The sequence below is a fragment of the Chiloscyllium punctatum genome, chromosome 9, assembly GCF_047496795.1.
Source record: "Chiloscyllium punctatum isolate Juve2018m chromosome 9, sChiPun1.3, whole genome shotgun sequence".
NCBI lineage: Eukaryota > Metazoa > Chordata > Chondrichthyes > Orectolobiformes > Hemiscylliidae > Chiloscyllium > Chiloscyllium punctatum.
In genome coordinates, this window is record NC_092747.1 from 88830257 (window position 1) to 88851245 (window position 20989).

At 39.9% G+C, this 20989-nt stretch overlaps 1 long non-coding RNA gene across 1 annotated transcript in view; it reads left to right on the top strand.

Moving 5' to 3' along the window:
- The first annotated feature begins 1923 nt into the window (after nt 1-1923).
- The window catches only part of LOC140481540 (uncharacterized), a 108391-nt gene continuing 89325 nt past the window's right edge, over nt 1924-20989 (top strand). Inside the window, exon 1 of the long non-coding RNA XR_011961549.1 lies at nt 1924-1993. This is a non-coding gene — a long non-coding RNA (uncharacterized lncRNA). The remainder of the gene's footprint in view (nt 1994-20989) is intronic.

The window sequence follows — 20989 nt, forward strand, 5'->3', positions numbered from 1 at the left end:
GCTCATTGGAGGTGTAAACAACAGGTCATTCTGAAACAACATAGCTGTTAACAGCTGACCAGGCAGCTCCAGGTCTGTCTGGTTTCAACAGGAAGTTGATTGTCCAAAGTTGCTGCATGAATACTGTCTGTTTCAGTTCTACAGTTTGCAAATTGCAAAGTGCAGCTAGGCTTTGAGTTTTTATTTATGTCATGATAAGATGTCAATATTCCATAACAATGCTGGAGGTCATCAGTCAACTGACCACAATTGACAATAGGATATTATGGGAGGCAAACCTAAGCCTAGGTACTCCCCACAGTCTTTGTAGTAATGTAGAGTCTATTGTCATAACTTATGATTAATTGCAGAGAATGCAATAAACTACATTTTGCTTACTCTGCAATGCTTTTCTTATTAGACCAGAAGGTGGAAATTCTCACATGCTGGAGCAGCTAAACCCCTAAAGAACCTCACACTTGGAAGATACGAATAGCAGCAATGTAAAATAGTGGTCTGCCTGGCATTTGAAGATATTATTTTGCAGCACCTGTCCCAATGGGGCAAACATGCTGAGAAACTAGAGACTTAATGAAAATAAATAATCCAAATTGCTGAAGAAAGCAAATCCCTAAAATACCTCACTGCAATACTCAAAGTAAAGTATACTTAAAAGGATGACACAGATGCATTTCAGACCTGATGAGAGATCTACAAGAGAAGAAATCTGTCTTTGGAAGACATTGTGTAGGCTGCATTGCAAGACAGTGGTACATGGGAACAATCCTGACTTTGAATTCAACCAGTGAGCAACAAGACATTGGAGATTGCCTGAGTCAAAACTAAAATGAAAATCTATTGTACAAAGAAGAGATTTTAAATGATGTAGTTAGTCAAGATAGAAGGGTGAGAATTTAAAACAAATTGCAGCTCAGATTGGGCATTATCACCATAGTGCAGAGATACTCTGAGGCGCTATTGGAAAAAGAATGAATTAACAGGACCAAGAAATGAACTTGCACGATCCAAGAGGTCTAGGGAAACTGTGAACCTGGTCATTTAAAGTAGATAAGTGTTGAGCAATTTCAAGGAAATGAACAATTCTGGTCTGACACAGAAATATTTTCAAGAAAGTCCATTGCACTCTGTGAAGTTCAAGAATCCTCCATTATAGCTGAACAAGCACAGGTATCCTCCATTAACATCACAAAAAACACATAAAATCATTCAGTATTGCTTTGGGAGAACCATCAATCCAAAAAAAAAGGTCTTTAAAGAAGATAAAATACCTAATTATGTTTGGAAGTCAAGAAATAGTATTGCCGTGAAAATGCAATTTCAGAAATGAGTCAAATCAAACACAAAATTGAACATCCTGGAGAAAACAATTATTGACGTATATGTCTGCTTCTAAACTGAATACTAAGTCGGATTTGAAACAAATAAGTACTCTTATGCACAGAAATTTAGTTTAGCAGATGATATTACTCCTCTTCAAGACGCAACAAACACATTCTAATATGTGTTCGAAAAGACAATACAGGGTTACACAAATTCAATCAATTCGGCAATTTTGCTTATCTCCCCAGATGTGTTATTCTAAGGTTTGGAAAAACTATAATTTGCCTTGGAGAAGGTCTTGGACTTTTTCCTGATAGTCTACAGTCTCTTCTGAATGGGAGTGCATTGTATTTCTGAGGGGAGCACATTATCCCCATTAGAACAGGCACTTATACTTTACAATATCCTCAATGTTTAGATACTGTTTATCTTTTAGTATTCGCTGTAATTGTATGCATGCATCATCAATTTGTAGATAGCTGCCTGTAGATCTATGCTGAAGAAGGTAAATTTATTACTTCAACTTGTTGACTAGTTTGGAATTTGGTTTACCATCAATAATCGACTGAAAGATGAAACTAATTTGTTCACTTCCAGAATTGTTTCACCTCCAGATTCCTCGATCCTTAATGTGATATCCATTATGGTTTTGTTAAGAATTCTGCTTTGGAAGGTAAGGAGATTCAATATTCTGCTTGAACTTGTCCTTTCCTCCTCACCTCTGCATCTAATATGTGATTTGGATTTGTCATAACTATTTGCTACAATAAGACTCCTCTCAGATGCAAGTGCTTCAATTCTTGTGAGTGGGCTTTTTAAAAATTTGTTGGCTCTTTGTTTGCCTTTCTTCTTGACATTTGGAATCTCTATTGTCTTTAGTGTTGGCAGTGGAATTACCACAGTTTGAAACCAGACCATTCAGCCCATCGAGTCCACAACAACCCTCCAAACAACATCCCACCAGACACATCTTCTTCCTGCAACCCCACATTTCTCATGGCTAATACACCTAGTTAGCACATCCCTAGCCACAATGGGCAATTTAGCATAGCCAGTCCATCAAACCGGCACATCTTTGGTCTGTAGGAAGAAACCAGAGAGCCCAGAGGAAACCCACACAGAATGGAGAATGTGGAAACTCTACACAGACAGTCACTCATGGGTAGAATCAAACCCTGGTCCCTGGCACTGTAAGGCAGCTGTGCTAACCACTGAGCTACCATGGCATTGTGGATAACATTTTCATGCAGCTAATATAGTCAGAGATTTTCATTTCATTGATGGCATGAAGCATATTTCTTATTCCAAAGGATTTACAGGAGATCTTGCTTTTGGTTCACTTTTAATCATGAGCTTACAGAGCCTGTTACTTCTTTTTTAACTGGGTGTCAAAGAATTTTGGGTAATCCAAGATGGAGGATGGGAAAGATTTCTGGCTACAACAGCTGCTCCTTTTTTGAGGTATTTTAGATGCTGGAGATGATTTCCTCGAATTCCAGGAGCAGCAATTACTGTTTTATATCCTGTTGCATTGCAAGTCAAAACAACAGCAGTTCTAAAAGGGAGAAGAACAGACAAAGGAAGCATATGGTGAGGTCATTGCATGAGAGAGAGAGAACCTGCACAGTTACTGCCTTTGCTGTTTGAATTCACGTATTGCTGGATATCGTCGGAGGCTGAGAGGTGACCTTATAGAGGTTTACAACATTATGAGGGGCATGGATAGAGTAAATAGGCAAAGTCTTTTCCCTGGGGTTGGGGAGTTCAGAACTAGAGGGCATAGGTTTAGGGTGAGAGGGGAAAGATATAAAAGAGACCTACGGGGCAACTTTTTCACACACATGGTGGTATGTGTATGGAATGGGCTGCCAGAGGAAGTGGTAGAGGCTGGTACAAGTGCAACATTTAAGAGGCATTTGGATGGGTATATGAATAGGAAGGGTTTGGAGGGATAAGGGCCGGGTGCTGGAAGGTGGGACTAGATTGGGTTGGGATATCTGGTCGACATGGACGGGTTGGACCCATGGGTCTGTTTCCATACTGTACATCTCTATGACTCTATAACTGTTTTTCCTTGATTTTTTTGGTTGTTTAGCCTGTCCTTGCTTTTAAATAAGATTGAAGTCAGTGCAACCCAGGTTAGGAATTTCTGGTTATGCACTGTAATAGATTGTCTATAATTTGGTATCTCTTATGTTTGAAAATTGCTTGTAGCAATTATTAAATGTTACGTACAATAACCCTGGACCAGGGTTACAACTTCTGTAAGTTGTAAACCATGTTTTGTAAAACATGGTTTGCGATTAGATCATAGATTATACAGATTCGATTATAAAATGTGCTCTCATGCCTAAATTGAAATTTGTGAAATGCCCATCAAAATAAAGTCTGCATGCCAAATGTTTCAGCAAGTTTCCCCAGGGAAACTTAGAAATTATATTCTACTGAAGAATGTTCAACCTCTTTTATCTCTTTGCATGGGTAACACTTTGCTTTACTTGGCTGTGTTACACATCAATATATTTTCTGAATGAAGCCTATTGTTTTACAATAAAATATTTAGTTTTGTTTGTTCCTGTAATTTTTTTTGTTTGTTCCACAGTGTTGGCAAGGACCTTTAGTTTCTGGTGCCTATACTGAACATTACGTTGGTTTACCTTGTAAGAATTGAATGGATACCAAAATGGGGAAGACAATGACAAAACGATATTGTCATTAGATTAGTTATTCTAACATCCAAGTAATGCTCAGGTTCAATTCCCACAATGTCAGATAATGAAATTTGAATTAAAATAATAAATCTGGGATTAAAAACTGATTGACGCCCATGTAACCACGATTTTTGTAAAACTGACTAATGTTTTACTAATGCCTTTTTGGGAAGGATATCTGCTGTCCTTACCTTGTTCAGCGCACACGTCAATCCAAGCATAGAGCAATGCCTCTTAACTCTCCTTTGAAAATCTGAAGTCCAAAGATGTACAAGTTAGGTGGATTGGCCATGCTAAATTACCCACAGTGTTCAGGGATGTGTAGGTTAAGTGCATTAGCCAGTGGAAATGCAGGGTTACAAGGGTAGGGTAGGGGGATGAATCTAGGTGGGATGCTCTTTGGAAGGACAGTACGGACTCATTGGACCAATTGGCCTGTCTTCACATGGGAGGGATTCTATGGATTCTATGGAAATGACTAACAAGCCACTCATTCAAGCAAACTGCTAAACAAAAACTCTCAAGGCAAAAAATGAAACTGAATAGACTACTAAACATCAAGCCATAAAGGTTGGAAACAGCAAGAACAAATTCGGCTCTGTCATGCTTACTAACATTTGGTGGCTCGTGCCAAAACTGGGTGGCACGGTGGCACAGTGGTTAGCGCTAGAGACCCGGGTTCAATTCCCGCCTCAGGCGACTGTGCAAACTCCACACAGACAGTCTCCCTGTGTCTGCGTGGGTTTTCTCCAGGTGCTCCGGTTTCCTCCCACAATCCAAAAATGTGCAGGTTAGGTGAATTGGCCGTGCTAAATTGCCCATAGTGTTAGGTGAAGGGATAAATGTAGGGGAATGGGTCTGGGTGGGTTGCGTGTCGGTGTGGACTTGTTGGGCCGAAGGGCCTGTTTCCACACTGTAAGTAATCTAATCTAAAAAACTGCCTCACTGACTAGGCAACCAGCAGCCTGACATGGTCATATTCAAGAATCGTAACTTATAGACTATGCTCCAGCAACAACATCACCATTCCTGGAGAGGAGGTGACATACTGATTAACCTTGGAGTCTACAATATTGTCTCCAGACTCCATGAAGTCTCATGGCATCAGGTCAAACATAAACAAGAAAATGTCCAGCTGCTTAGCATACACTTCATCCCATCACTGATAATTAAGCTCTTAGTTTAGAGGAAGTTAGACAATGGCAAGGATACAAAATGTCATCTGGATTGGGGACTTCAGTGTTGATCACCAAGATGACTGAGCAGCAGCACTGTTGGCCTAGTTGGTCAAGTCCTAAAGGACATAGCTGCTGGACTGGGTCCGTGGCAGTTGGGTGAAGGAATCAACAGGAGGGAAAAACATATTTGACCTTATCCTCACTAATCTATCTGCTGCAGATGTATCTGTCCACGACGTCATCAGTAAGAAAAACAATCAGAAGTTGCTTGAAAAGGTCAGCAGGTCTGGCAGCATCAGTGAAGAAAAATCAAAGTTCATGCTTCGGGTCTGGTGATCCTTCCTCAGAATGAGGAAATCCTTCCTCAGTATCAGTAAGAGTACTTGCAGAGAGTCGAGAGTGTGATGCTGGAAAAGCACAGCAGTTCAGGCAGCATCCAAGTAGAAGGAAAATCAACATTTTGGGGATAAGTTCTTCATCGGCCCTTCAAGGGCTTATGTCCGAACTGTCAATTCTCCTGCTCCTCGGATGCTGCCTGACCTGCTGTGCTTTTCCAGCACCACACTCTTGACTCTGATCTCCAGCAATTGCAGTCCTCACTTTCTCCCAGTACTTGTAGAGACTATATCTTATCTTCACATTGAAAATACCATCCATTTAATTGTGTGGAAGTATAAATGTGCTAAATTGGATGGATTTAGAACAGATTGTCAACTCAACGCTGGGTATCTAGAATGTGCTGCAGGCCATCAGCCGTGGCAGAACCTTACTTCAGCAAAACCTACAAACTTATGATCTGACATATCCATCACTTTACCATTACCATCAAGGTAGGGATTAATAGGGTGCAGGAGGACATGTCAGGAGAGGTACAGCTAAAAAAGAGATGACAACCTAGCTTGTCTACCAAGCAGGAATACTAATGTCAAAAAATGTGGCACTAGAAAAGCACAGAAGGTCAGTCATCATCCGAGGAGCAGGAGAGTCAATGTTTCAGGCATAAACCCCTCATCAGGGACATTCCTGATGAAGGGCTTATGTCTAAAACATTGACTCTGCTGCTTCTCAGATGCTGCCTGACCTGCTGTGCTTTTCCAACACCAAAGTTTTCGAATCTGACTCTCCAGCATCTGCAGTCCTCACTTTTCTTCTAGGAAAACTAATGTACCAAACACCATTATCAGCAAGTAACAATCAAAGGTAAGCCATTGGATCAGATTTACATTTTAAACTCTTGCAACATCTAGTTATGAATGATGATGGACAACTGAACAACTTATTAAAGCAGGAGGCCCTAAAGGTATCCCCAAGGCCACTGTTAGGGAAATCCAGCATATCTGTAAAAAATAAGACTGTAGAATTTCCAGTAATCTTCAAACAGAATTATAGAAAGAATGATCCACCTCGCCTTCCTCCAGTGGTTTCCAGTATCTCAGATGCTAAAATTTGACAAATTCATTTAACTCCAAAAGATATGACAAGCCTGCTGAAGGAACTGAAAGCTGCAAACGTTATTGGGCCCTTACAATATTCTGGTAATAATACTGAAGACCTGTCCTTCAAAAACTTGTCGCATCTCTATTCAAGTTGATCCAGTACAGCTACAATACCAAAATCAAGCCAGAATTGTGAAAAAATTGCCCAGGTATATCATGTACACAAAAGCTGGACAAATCTAACCTGGCCAATTACTGATCAAGTCATGAAAGGGCGTTGGATGTCATTGGACTTCTGGTCTATAGTTATAGATGTGAACATACTGCAGTGGTATGCCACAGCCTTCTGTACTTAGCTAACCAGGAGTCACTCCCTTTCTTACAGCCTGCATGTTGCAGGGATATATAGTTTTCTACTCAACCTGCTTGGCTAGATTATGAATGCATATTCTTGGGCATATATTCTTGAAGCAGGACATGAGCACAGAGCTCACTTTTCTTTACATTGCTAAAATATGTTCCTTTAGATTTGCTTTAAGAATAAAATGGTTAAACTTCTCAGTCAGAGCTAGTAAAGTCACATGACAAGGGAAGACATCCTAATTTAAATATCACAACAGCTGTGGGGAAATGAAAAATCATCAAGAATACTGAAAAAGCTAAATAAATAGTAATTGTTGCATATTGGGAAATATGAGTACAAACTAATTGCATATACTTGTAGTGCAGATGTTCCTAATTAATATATTGATGACAAAGTGTCTGCAAAATAGTAGATCAACAGACTGATTAATCTGGCAGTGATTTTGACTGGTTGGCTTAATGGCCCTCGAGAGAACTCTAACTTTGGGGAAAATGTCTCACTTATTGTGACTTGTGTGTGGCCAGCCAAAAAGGACAGAACTATTCCATAGAAGGTTTCTTCTTCTTCAAACTATTGGATATCAAGAAATTATAGTTTCTAACATATTTATTTCTAACACATAGCTCAGTGAAGGATCCTTGTTGCTAGTTAGTCATCTTCATTGGAATAGAGGTAGGCCATCAAAGTCCTCATGCTTTCTCCATTTCTGAACTACATCCAATGATGCCTAAACCTATACTTGACCTATAATCCCTGATATACTTATGTCATAAAAATATCAGTTTCAATCCTGAACTTCTCAATAGAAAACATACCCCTAGGCTTTGGGTAAAAACGTGCTTCCAGATTTCACTCCATAATTGTCTAGCTGCATTTAGAAGTATGCACCTTTGTCCAAGATGTCAAATCATTTTATCATCACCGTTTCAAACAGATCTCTCCTTATCTCCCAAAATCAAACAAATGAAATATCCAAATTTATGCAACCAATCTTTAAAATCTAAGCTTTTTATTCCCAGTTTTGGTAAGTCTGCATAGTTCTCTTGAAAGGCAACATATTCTTCCTAATTTGCAGCTTCTGAAATTGAAAAATATATTCCAAATAATGTCCAAACAAAAATATTTCCAAATAAAATGTAAATTCTTTGAGATTCAACCCTGTTCAAACACATCAATTGACCCTTTGGATTAGTTCATTCATCATTAACAACTACAATACCATGCAGTGCTCCCCAACCACTCTTTGAAGTACATGGCTGTTCTGTTGCATTGAACTATCTGTTTAAGATTGATGCATACTTGTTTGTTCCCAATGTGGCACACAACCAACCATTGCTGGTGCACAGCTGCTCAGTTACAAAGGAAATATTATTTGTCACAGAGAATGGGTGTAAGCCTAATTATTACATAGCAATAGGACATTTTCTGAGGCACAAAAACTCTGCAAAGAAGATGGAGACTAAAATAGAAGTCTAAATGCTTGTAAAGAAGCTTTTAAGAGTGTCTTTTCAGAGAAAATTAAACAATGCATCATAATGAATAAACATTTTGGTGAGTAAATGATGAAAAACATATTTCCAATAGATAGAGTCATAGAGACGTACAGCATGGAAACAGACCCTTCGGTCCAACCTGTCCATGCCGACCAGATATCCCAACTCAATCTAGTCCAACCTGCCAACACCTGGCCCATATCCCTCCAAACCCTTCCTGTTCATATATCCATCTAAATGCCTCTTAAATGTTGCAATTGTACCAGCCTCCACCACATCCTCTGGCAGCTCATTCCATACACGTACCACCCTCTGCGTAAAAAGGTTGCCCCTTAGGTCTCTTTTGTATCTTTCCCCTCTCACCCTAAACCTATGCCCTCTAGTTCTGGACTCCCCGACCTCAGGAAAAAGACTTTGTCTATTTATCCTATCCATGCCCCTTATAAATTTGTAAACCTCTATAAGGTCACTCCTCAGCCTCTGACACTCCAGGGAAAACAGCCCCAGCCTGTTCAGCCTCTCCCTATAGCTCAAATCCTCCAACCCTGGCAACATCCTTGTAAATCTTTTCCCAACCCTTTCATGTTTCACAACATCTTTCCGATGGGAAGGAAACCAGAATTGCACACACTATTCCAACAGTGGCCTAACCAATGTCCTGTACAGCCTCAACATGACTTCCCAACTCCTGTACTCAATACTCTGACCAATAAAAGAAAGCATACCAAACGCCTTCTTCGCTATCCTATCTACCTGTGACTCCACTTTCAAGGAGCTATGAACCTACACTCCAAGGTCTCTTTGTTCAGCAACACTCCCTAGAACCTTACCATTAAGTGTATGAGTCCTGCTGAGATTTGCTTTCCCAAAATGCAGCACCTCGCATTTATCTGAATTAAACTCCATCTGCCACTTCTCAGTCCATTGGCCCATCTGGTCCAGATCCTGTTGTAATCTGAGGTAACCCTCTTCGCTGTCCACTACACCTCCAATTTTAATGTCATCTGCAAACTTACTGACTGTACCTCTTATGCTCGCATCCAAATCATTTATGTAAATAACAAAAAGTAGAGGGCCCAGCACCGATCCTTATGGCACTCCACTGGTCACAGGCCTCCAGTCTGATAAACAATCCTCCACCACCACTGTCTGTCTTCTACCTTTGAGCCAGTTCTGTATCCAAATGGCTAGTTCTCCCTGTATTCCATGAGATCTAACCTTGTTAATCAGTCACCCAAGGGGAACCTTGTCGAACACCTTACTGAAGTCCATATAGATCACATCTACTGCTCTGCCATCATCAATCTTCTTTGTTACTTCATCAAAAAACTAAATCAAGTTTGTGAGACATGATTTCCCACGCACAAAGCCATGTTGACTATCCCGAATCAGTCCTTGCCTTTCCAAATACATGTACATCCTGTCCCTCAGGATTCCCTCCAACAACTTGCCCACCACCGAGGTCAGGCTCACTGGTCTATAGTTCCCTGGCTTGTCTTTACCGCCCTTCTTAAACAGTGGCACCATGTTTGCCAACTTCCAGTTTTCTAGCACCTCACCTGTGACTATTGATGATACAAATATCTCAGCAAGAGGTCCAGCAATCACTTCTCTAGCTTTCCACAGCATTCTCGGGTACACCTGATCAGGTCCTGAGGATTTATCCACCTTTAACTGTTTTAAGACATCCAGCACTTCCTCCTTTGTAATCTGGACATTTTGCAAGATGTCACCATTCTATTTCACTACAGTTTATATCTTCCATATCCTTTTCCACAGTAAATACTGATGCAAAATATTAATTTAGTATCTCCCCCATTTTCTGTGGCTCCACACAAAGGCTGCCTTGCTGATCTTTGAGGGGCCCTATTCTCTCCCTAGTTACCCTTTTGTCCTTAATATATTTGTAAAAACCCTTTGCATTCTCCTTAATTCTATTTGTCAAAGCTAGCTCATGTCCCCGTTTTGCCCTCCTGATTTCCCTTTTCAGTATAGTCCTACTTTCTTTATACTCTTCTCAGGATTCACTCGATCTATCCTGTCTATACCTGATATATGCTTCCTTCTTTTTCTGAACCAAACCCTCAATTTCTTTAGTCATCCAGCAGTCCCTATACCTACCAGCCTTCCCTTTCACCCTGACAGGAATATACTTTCTCTGGATTCTTGTTATCTCATTTCTGAAGGCTTCGCATTTTCCAGCTGTCCCTTTACCTTCGAACATGGTCACTGGCCCCAATTGGAAGCACTTGCTTTCAGAGCGCCGCTCCTTCATCAGGTGGTTGTGAGCGGCGCTCCAAAAGCTAGTGCTTCCAATTAAATCTGTTGGACTTTAACCTGATGTTGTGTGATTTTTAACTTTCAGTAATCATGCTCTGGTACCAATGTTAGAGGACCTCCAAACCTGCTTGTGAAGAATACAGCAAGGCTGGAACATCAGCAGGGACTGTTGCTCTCCACAGAGGTTATATGTTAACTATAAACATTCCCATTATGTACAAGTTGGATCTTCTTTGCATACACAACTCAGTACATTTTTTTAAAAGAGCCTGATCAGAAATGACATGACAGACCTCCATGCAAAGTGGGATTTGAACCCTGACCATTTGGACTTATATAATTCAATATTAGAAACTAATCAATGCCCAATCTATGTTTATCTTGTTAGCTTCAACCAAGTGATGTATAGCATCCATTAATGAAACATATTCAATAAAAACATGCACCCTCATGAAATTCTGCCTGCCAGACCTTCCAGCTCAATAACTTATGGCTGCTGCTTCTCTTCTATTAGAAAGACACATATAAAAAGACTCCACTGAAGATAGGAGAAGGACCAACTCTGTCTTTTCCTGCAAAAAGCTGTTAGACGTCCAGTGTCTGTACGCAGAATGCCAAATATACAAAAATTCCAAAGTCATTCCGAGCTGATGAGATGTGTTCAAAGTCTCTAACCTCTCCTGAGGTAAAATAATCCTCAATAGTGCCTTAATCAGCTGGTTCTGGAATTAGGCAATTTATAAAACTCAAGTTAAATTACCCAGATTGCATTAGATGCAATGAGCAAAGCTATTACACCTCAGGCCTTCAAGCTTGTCATATAGAAATGTATAAGTGTAGCACTTCATTTGATTCTCTCATTGAAAAAAAATCTAATGAGCTGAAAATATAATCTTTGTGTGTCTTTTTTTGTATAGATATGTAGATAGCTATGTTTTTCATTTCTGCAAATACAGCATTTTCTCCTGGTAATAATGATTCATGCTTTCTTTGTTATTTTGTCCACTGTAAAAGTAGCCCTATGCTTCATTTACTTGAACGTTTTACAGTGAATATACAGTGTGTTTCTGACATCTTTTAACCTTCAATGAATTGGATTTTTTTGAATTACAAAAGTCATCTGTCATAAGCTTTTATGAGTGCATAAAATAAAATTGAAAGCAGACAGCTCTACTAGCAGTGACTTAGTATTTATGAATGTACAGCTAAGAAGCCCACAGTTGAAAAAAATCAATGCCATTTTGGATTGTTCCACATGATGGAAAGCAAGAAAATTGGTTGAGCAAATTGTAGAGCAGAAAAGTTGGCTTAGAAATACTTCATGGTACTCACTTTGAGTATTTCCAAGTAAAAATTGCAATTGATGAACTGACATATCTTCAGAACCATAATTTAATTTCATTGCCCTTCTTTGTTGCTCATACAACATGATATTAATACAAAAACACTAACAATATCTGATCTGTTGCATCCTAGCCAAAATCAAATCCACTCTCCTAGATTTTATTATCTATTCAGGGTTAATCTATCTATTGGTATTAGATCCTGCATGGTCAGCTTGTAAACTGACATTCTTCTCACTTGCATGAATCTAACATTTTGGACTCAATTATGAGGGTCATCCTGTGATCAAAACAGGGCATCAGCGCCCCAGAAGTTCTAGTGATGTATTTACTTCCCTGCTTTCTCACTTTTTCAACTTACTAGTATCTGTATGGGAGATTTTCCAGAGCTTCAGGCACAAGCTTGCTTATGATCAGCAAGTCCCAATGTGTAAATATCACTAGTGCCATATGAGGTGCAAGTCAGCAGAGAATGCAAGGTGCACCAGCCAGCAGTTGTAACCAGTGACAAATAAATAGATACTTATAAGCAACTCAGAAGACGTTAAGCCTGTTATTTTTTTAATTCTGATCTTCCCTGCAAAACAAGCTTCCTACAGTCCTGTTTCCATTGTAATCGCACCCCTACCTCTTGCAGAAAAGTCTTTGTGTGCCCTCCATGTGTGGAATCCAACAACATCGGTGGGTGAAATGCCACTGAGTCCTTGTCTTTTCATTCATGTCTCAGCAGAAGTAAATATCTCTATCAGAGCGGTTCATGACTCATGGCAAGGATTGTGGATAAGTTCCCCCTTCACTTACTGATTCAACACTCCTCCAAAAACCTCCAATGGTTGCATTCTGTTAATTCTCACTAATTTTCTCTTCATCATGATCTACCAATAAATTTGACTCACGCAGGATTCTCACTCAAAGAATTAAAGTCCTTAGTGGTATTAGTCAAATATCTCAACCTTATAAATAGCAGGTAACACAGAGTTTAGAATTGCATTTATGGACATGTCTAAAGCTGATCTAGCCAGATCTAGAAGGTATGTGACAGCCAATATAATTCAATTCTTTTTGAGTTTGGAACTCAATTTGTCAATGTAATCAAAGTTAGTTTTATGTGGCGCACACTTGACCAAAATCGAAAAGATCAGTTTGCAAACGCTGATGAGAATATTTCAGATAAGTGCCCATGCTTACTGATGTTGTATAATAGTCTTGACACATTTAAACATTACATTGTTACTTTCAGGCTCCTGTCGCCATGAGCCAATAATTAGGCAAAAGTGAGGACTGCAGATGCTGGAAATTCCTGATTAAGGGCTTTTACCCGAAACGTTGATTTTCCTGCACCTCGGAGGCTGCCTGACTGGCTGTGCTTTTCCAGCACCACTCTAATGAGCCAATAATTACGCTACAGTCATGCTGAGCGTCTCATCCCATAACAAAATGAGTCAATCCCCAGAAACTTGTACGTTTTTTAATCAATTCTTTTTAAAAATTTGTTCGATGTGAACATAAACAGGACTACATACTGAGCACTGTATAAATTAGCATTGGTAGCCTTTCTGTAAATCCTGTTGCTTTTTAACTGCAGATGCAGTAGTGAAAGTAAAGTTTGTGCAACAGTTTTGAGGGGATATCAGGGCATGGTAAAGTGCACTCTGTGCTGTCCTCTTTTGTTATTTTGTACAACGATTTATGTGCTCAATTAAACTTGGCTACAACACACAGCATCTGAAATAACATGTGAAGTAATTCCAGTGCCCTTACCCAATGCCATCTAGTTTCTTTTTATTTTTTGCAGAAAGGCCACACATCAAGGAAATGGAAGACAGCACTCCTGTGGTTCAACTTAGCACTCTAAATTACATATTGCACCAAACCACACATCAGTCACAGATATCTTCAATTTGAGACTGAAATTTGAAGAGGGAACACAACAGTGGCCATTAATCATAGATGAAAAAGGGTTTGGAACAAAAAGGTTGTAGACCTAGACTTCTGCCAAGCTGTTTTAACCTCTTTAAGCAATCTGTGGAACAGAATATTTTGGGCTTAAGCTTGAGTTTAGTAGAATTAATGCTCTATCAATAATTTAAACACTTTCATCGAGTAAAGGTGTCCAACACTGCCCAAGGCCATTGAACAACATTATGGCATCTTCAGAGAAGGCTTAGATTGTTTGGAAAAATGAATTTGAAAGGACACTATACACTTGTGGTTTCCCGTACATTGTGTCACCTCTGTTATAATTTGCTTTTGCTTGAAGTGGTGCCATTAAAAACAATATTGGAAACATTGTATCAGAAAGATGCTTCTGAAATTATGTAAATTTTCAAAGCAGTGAGAAATCTATTTACTGTAACAAAAGAGCAAGCAATAATGAATACTGCAATCTGTAACTTCTAACACTGTGAGTTTTCTAATCACTGGTATTATTAAAATGAAAGGTGACGTAAGACAGCATTGGAATTTCTTCTAGTCTTGATGGCAAAATTATAAATTAACTACCCAAACTAATTAAACAGCCTGAACAAAAAGGAGTAGCAAATCTGGTCTTCATATTGGCAAATGAGCAGAGCAAACCATATTGAACCTGATAACTCAGGAGCATGAGAAACTGGAGAAATTATGAAGGCCTTGAAGACATCATTTGAATCACTGTGAGATCCCATAATGAGAGCATGTCTGCTGAGAGATGAGAAACTTATTTTCAAGAAAAATATCGACATATACTCAAGGTCTGAGATGGCCTGTCATCAGTTAGAGAACATTAATAGATAAATAAACAGGAGTTTGCATTGTGCTGAAAGATAGTCCAGACCTAACAAGAATAATGTAGTGAAAAAAAAGAAACAAATTATTTGCAGAAGGACTAGCCAGAAGTTCAAAGCCAGTGTATAGGAAATAAACTCTGAGTCGGATAAAAAACATGTCTAATGTGGCTACAATGACACAAAAGTGAATAATTTTGCATGTTTATATTTGGAAAGCTTATGAAAATGTCTGCTGGACAAATATCGGATGATGATTGTTGCACATTACTCCATATTACACTTCAGCTTGGCATCATCAGTGATAAATGGTTTGTGAATACTAGAATAATGACTGCAGAAAGAAATGTGAAATGTCATATAGACACTGCTGCTTTCTGCAACATCATGAGCTTTGCAAATGTGAGTCATTTGGCTAAACAAAAATAAAGCCCTCAAATGTAAAGTTAAGGCTCGATGATGGAATGATTACTTATTCCAAAAGGACAAAGAGCCCTATTCAATGGGAGGATTGAGGATCTTGCCACAACTTGTGAAGCAAAAGACTTTACAACTCTTCATGCAAAGGATAGTTCTTAGCAAGTAAGGCTGGATGAAAGCAATGATTATCCAACTACATTCTAAATTCCATTTGGGAGATAAAAATAGTGGTGCATGTTATTCGGCATTTCCACTGTTCCAGGAGATTATCAACACAAATAGCATGATATAGTCTGTGATCTTATGGAGTAGAAGGAATTGTAAGTGATCTACTAAGCTATGGATGTGGAATTAAGATGTAAGAAGCCATCACAGACTGTAGTCAGAATCTCACCCAACTGCCCAAGATGAACCTGAAGGTGAACAATGAAAGGATGTAGTTGAAAAGATCCAGAACATGGGTCATGCACTGATGGAAGAAAAGACTTGGCCGAGATCTTGACAGGATGGAAGCTGGAATAGAGAGCCAGCCCAGTAAATGTGAACACGCTGAAATAATTTGTTGTTTTCATGAACCACCTCACCAAATTCTTCCCTTTTTCCTCATCAAATTATTAACTACTATGCAAGTTTACTGCCAAGAATGTGCAGTATATGTTGGGTCACAAAAGAAAAAGCAATTTTTACTGGAATTAATAATAACAACATTTAAAGACTGGAACTCTTTGTAAATTATGAGTGAAATGCATGAGCAGAGATGTAGTGGAACAGATTGAAATTCACATAGTTTTCTTCAGAGTTTGTTTTTATTGACTATGTACATTAGGCAACTTGAAACTGCAAATGCATGTTGTTTTGTTTGTGAAAAGCAGGATATTTATAGAAATGCATTTGTGCACTTGAACATTTTTGACTTGTTATAGCCATGTGAGCACTGCTGTAAATTGCTTTCACTTCAGTTGAAGTAGCTATTAAAAACACGACAGGAAACATAGGTTGCATTCATAAGATCATAGCGAAAGATATTGTGAAGACATTAAGGCCCTTAGAATGATATGAGATGAAGGCTATTGTGAACACTGTGAATATGCATGAGACAAGTGCATTGTCTCTGTTTTGGGATGTATCCTTCAGTTGTTGTTCATGCCAGAAGCTCAGTAACAGGTGGGTGTTACAAGATCCATTGACATGATCGGTGCCTTCCTGAATGAGCCTTTTCCATTTGGGTCAGTCATAAGTCAGCCACTCATTTTTGTATGTGCAATGATATTTGACAATTTCAGGAATGTTAGGATGAAATCTTAATATGCATTCTGATGTGATCCAGGGAACATTCTGCAATGGCAGAGTTCCAAATAGAGCACTTTCTTCAGGAACCAGGAGTTAGGTGTACAAAGTATACATCCCACCCATTAGAGCTGGTTTGGAGTTGGAAGCTTCTTGATGAATTTTGTATCTATGCCTGCCTTCCTCAAGAGGATACTTTTAAGGAAGGTATGGGAAATGGTCCACATTCTTCAGTATCTCACTCTTGAACTTAATCAATGAGATTAAAAATATTGAGTGGTGGAAACTGGATGCAAAGTGAAAGGCTCAATTTTTTTTTCAAGCATTTGGGAGAAGGTGTTAACAATAACCGGCAACCCAGTTTCTGACTGGGCACATGTTCACAAACATCATTTGCATCCTAAAGCTGTCTGACTGGGGTTAGAGCGCTCATAGTTTTGGAATGAAGGTGGTGCAAGTTGAACAATTTCCTGTCTGTTGTATAGTTTATCTCCATTTCTGTGGGTGATTGCTGGAGGTGAGGTGATGTTTTGCTTCAGGTTAATGACAAAGCGGGTTGCTGAAATGACATAGCCGTGTTTGACCCCAGTCTGCACTGGATGGGGTCTGTGATTCCAGTTAGTACTGTGATTGCTCAACAGCTAAGTGAGAAGGATGAATTTATTTGGCCATCGCATTGTGGTTGGAAGAAATTCTGCAGTAGCAGCAGCAGAAGGACATATCTGGAATGACCACATGGAATCATGACACAGAGGAGAAAGGACATGCTTCTTTTCCTTTTACAAAGGTTTTAAAGGCAATGAGGCACCAATCTCCAACTCTTCCAAGAGCAAACTTTATCCCAGATATTCAGATTACAAGAAAGTCACCAAAGCAGCAAAATCTGACAGTTGCCCGTCAGGGACATGGTGGAAGTCCCATGACACTAGTTGGGAATTACCTGGCATGTTTAAACTTCTGGTGAGGCAGTTGCCTTTCATTAGAAACGTTTTAAGAAAGTCCACAACTCTGAGTTCAACTTATTATGACTTCAACATATTAGGACTTCAAAACTTGCTCTGGCAGCACGGTGGCTCAGTGGTTTGCACTGCAGCCTCACAGCACCAGGGATCCAGGTTCGATTTCTGCCTCGACAACAGTCTGTGTGGAATTTGCACATTCTCCGTGGGTTTCCTCTGGGTGCTCTGGTTTCCTCCCACAATCCAAAGGTGTACAGATCAGGTGACTTGCTCATGCTAAATTGCCCATTGTGTGTTCGATGCATTAGTCAGGGATAAACACAGGGTAGGGGAATTGGTCTGGGTGAGTTACTCTTCGGATTGTTGGTGTGGAATTGTTGGGCCAAATGGCGTGTTTATATACTGTAGGGAATCTAATCTAATGCACTTGGTTTCCCAATCAGCTCTCAACTCTCCTTACTAACACTTTTGACTCCTTCTAACCTGACCATGACTTGACCTGACCTCACTACCCATCTCTCTCCCAAGACACAAACCCAACCCCATACAATACAACACACACCTCCTACTAGGTCCATCCTAACCACGTCTTCCCACCTCAACCGACACCCACTATAATACCATTCTACCCCCTTACCTACTTGCCACCCTAGCCCTCTTGTCTACCTGCCACCCTCTTCCCTGACCCAGCTGTCAGTCTACCCTCCCTCACCCCTTACGTCTTCACTACTGTCTTTCCATAGCTTTACAATAAGGCCGTGAGATGTTTAAACTCTTCCCTTACCACAGTTAGGGAGTAATTGTAAAACCTGGATGTGCCTTGATCTCCCTTGACATTCTTGTACCAGACAAATTTGGCTGGATTGAAAAGTCTGCTCAGAAATGTCTGGTTTAGAAACCTGGGACCAAAAATGTGGATTGTGAATTCAGAGTTTGACAGCTTTTATGAGGGCAGCAATCTGATAGCGGTTGTTGCTATTAGAATACTTGGGCCTGAATGGAATGTACACTTTTCCAGGGCAGCTGACCACAAACTAAAGTCATCCTTTAAAGCAAGGGCTTCAAACAAATGCCATTGTACATTGTCTGCTACAATCAAAATAATAGCAGCCTTCAACAATATTGCCTCCAGCTGCTTCCAGGCAACAACAGGAGGTAGCATTTACATCAGTCAGTCTATAATTCATGCTTGCCTTTAGTAGGTGACTGATGTAATGTTTGCAAAGGCAAGTGAGTTCACCATGGGCAACAGCAGGATAGGGCCCTTGGGTATGTGTAGATCACTGCTTGCTTCAACTTCAGGTCATGATTGCCTGAACACACATTGCCATGTAACAAAGCTCTCTGTCTCCAAGAACATCTATTTAATCTACAGTCAGTCTGTGTGTGATCAGTCTGTTGTTTATTTTTCAAGGCAACTATCATGATACCATTGTAATTGGTCATACTTTATGTCCCATTTGCTCTTTGACCCTGCAACAACAAACCAGGGACAGACAGCTGCCTGAAGATAAGGATTACGTCTTGTATATGCTATTAATTTTGATTTTTAAAAACAAAAGCAAAAAATGATCCATCCTGGAAATCTGAAAGAAAACCATAAAATCCTGAAAATACTCAGCTGGTTAGATGGTATCATGCAAAACAGACTGAAGCAATTTTGCCATCGTACCCGTGCGAGCTGTCTGAAAGTGATACCAACTTGTCCACTTCCCTGCTTTGCCACTATCATCTCGCATTTTGTTTTTTCCTAAATGATAGATCTAATTCGGAGCAATGGAATGAATCAATCTTTGGAAAGGCAGGAATTGATCAGGAATAACTAGCACTGATTTGCTAGAGAGAGATCCAGTCTGACTAACTTAATTGAGTTTTTTGGAAAAGTTGACTGAATACGTAGTGCTGTGGACATGGTTCACATGGACTTCAGTAAGGCCTTTGGCAAGGACCCATGTGGAAAGGTTCTCCAATAGATAGTGTCCATGGAATCCAAGGAAGTTGGCAAACCGTTTCCAAAATTGGCATCACAGTGTGATGATGGAGGGTTGTTTTTGTCATTAGAAACCTGTGGCCAGCAGTGTACCATAAGACTCAGTACTGGAACCCTTGCTGTTTGTGGTATATGTTAATGACTTGGATGTGAATATAGAAAGAAGAATTAGTAAGTTTGCATAAAAGTTGTGGTGTTGTTGACAGTGAAAAGGATGGTCTCAGGCAATAATATGATTTGATTTGCTGGTAAATTGAGCAGAGCAATGGCAGATGGAATTTAATCCTGATACAGTGCAAGGTGACGTATGTCGGGACATCTGATAAGGGTAGAATAACACAATGAATGGTAGGTTTCTAGTGACTACTGAAGAACAAAGGGATCTTAGTGTACAAGTGTCTTGAAGGTGTCAGCACAGGTTGATTGGGTGGTTAAGAAGATATTATTTTCAACAGTTTTGTGTTAGCCTTCATCTTAACTTTTCATTAGTTTTTTGAGTCTGGCTGTGACACCATTTTGTGTTTTCAAGAAGTAAGTAGATGTCAGGCTCATGGCTAAAGGGATCAGTGATTTATATATATGGGGGGAGGGGAAGGCTTAGGGTATAGAACTTGATGATTAACCATGATCATATTGAATGACAGAGCAGGTTCAAGGCATCTATTGGCCTACTCCTGCTATTTTATTTTCCATTTTTAAGTCCAGAAACCCTGAGGAGACACCTTGAAGTAATTGCTGCTTTTCAATGGAGTGAAAAAAGAAGAGTTCTAGACTACTATACAGGCTAAGAAGAGCCATGACCTGGAGTCCTGTAAATGTGAAACAAAGAAACCTTATCAAGACCTGTTCAGTCCATCTATGAGGGCAGTCGCCAAACATCATAGCTGCTGAACTCCAAGTTTTCAAACTTTTACCTCAAAAAGTCAAAATTCAAGCAAGTAACTAGTCCTGGAGATCAATCTGACTTTCATCTTTGCAAGCATCTTTTATAGTTAGTAATATTAGATTAGATTAGATTAGATTCCGACAATATCGAGACAGGCCCTTTGACCCAACGAGTCCACACTAACCCTCCGAAGAGTAACACACCCAGACCCATCTCCCTCTGACTAATGCACCTAACACTATGTGCAAATTAGCATGGCCAATTCATCTGACCAGCACATCTTTAGACTGTGGGAGGAACCCTAGGAAACCCACGCAGACACGGGGAGATCGTGCAAACTCCTTATCGTTGCTGTTCATCTTTGAATCTTTTAGATTAGATTACTTACAGTGAGGAAACAGGTCCTTCAGCCCAACAAGTCCACACCGCCCCGCCGAAGCGCAACCCACCCATACCCCTACATTTACCCCTTACCTAACACTATGGGCAATTTAGCATGGCCAATTCACCTGACCTGCACATCTTTGGACTGTGGGAGGAAACCGGAGCACCCGGAG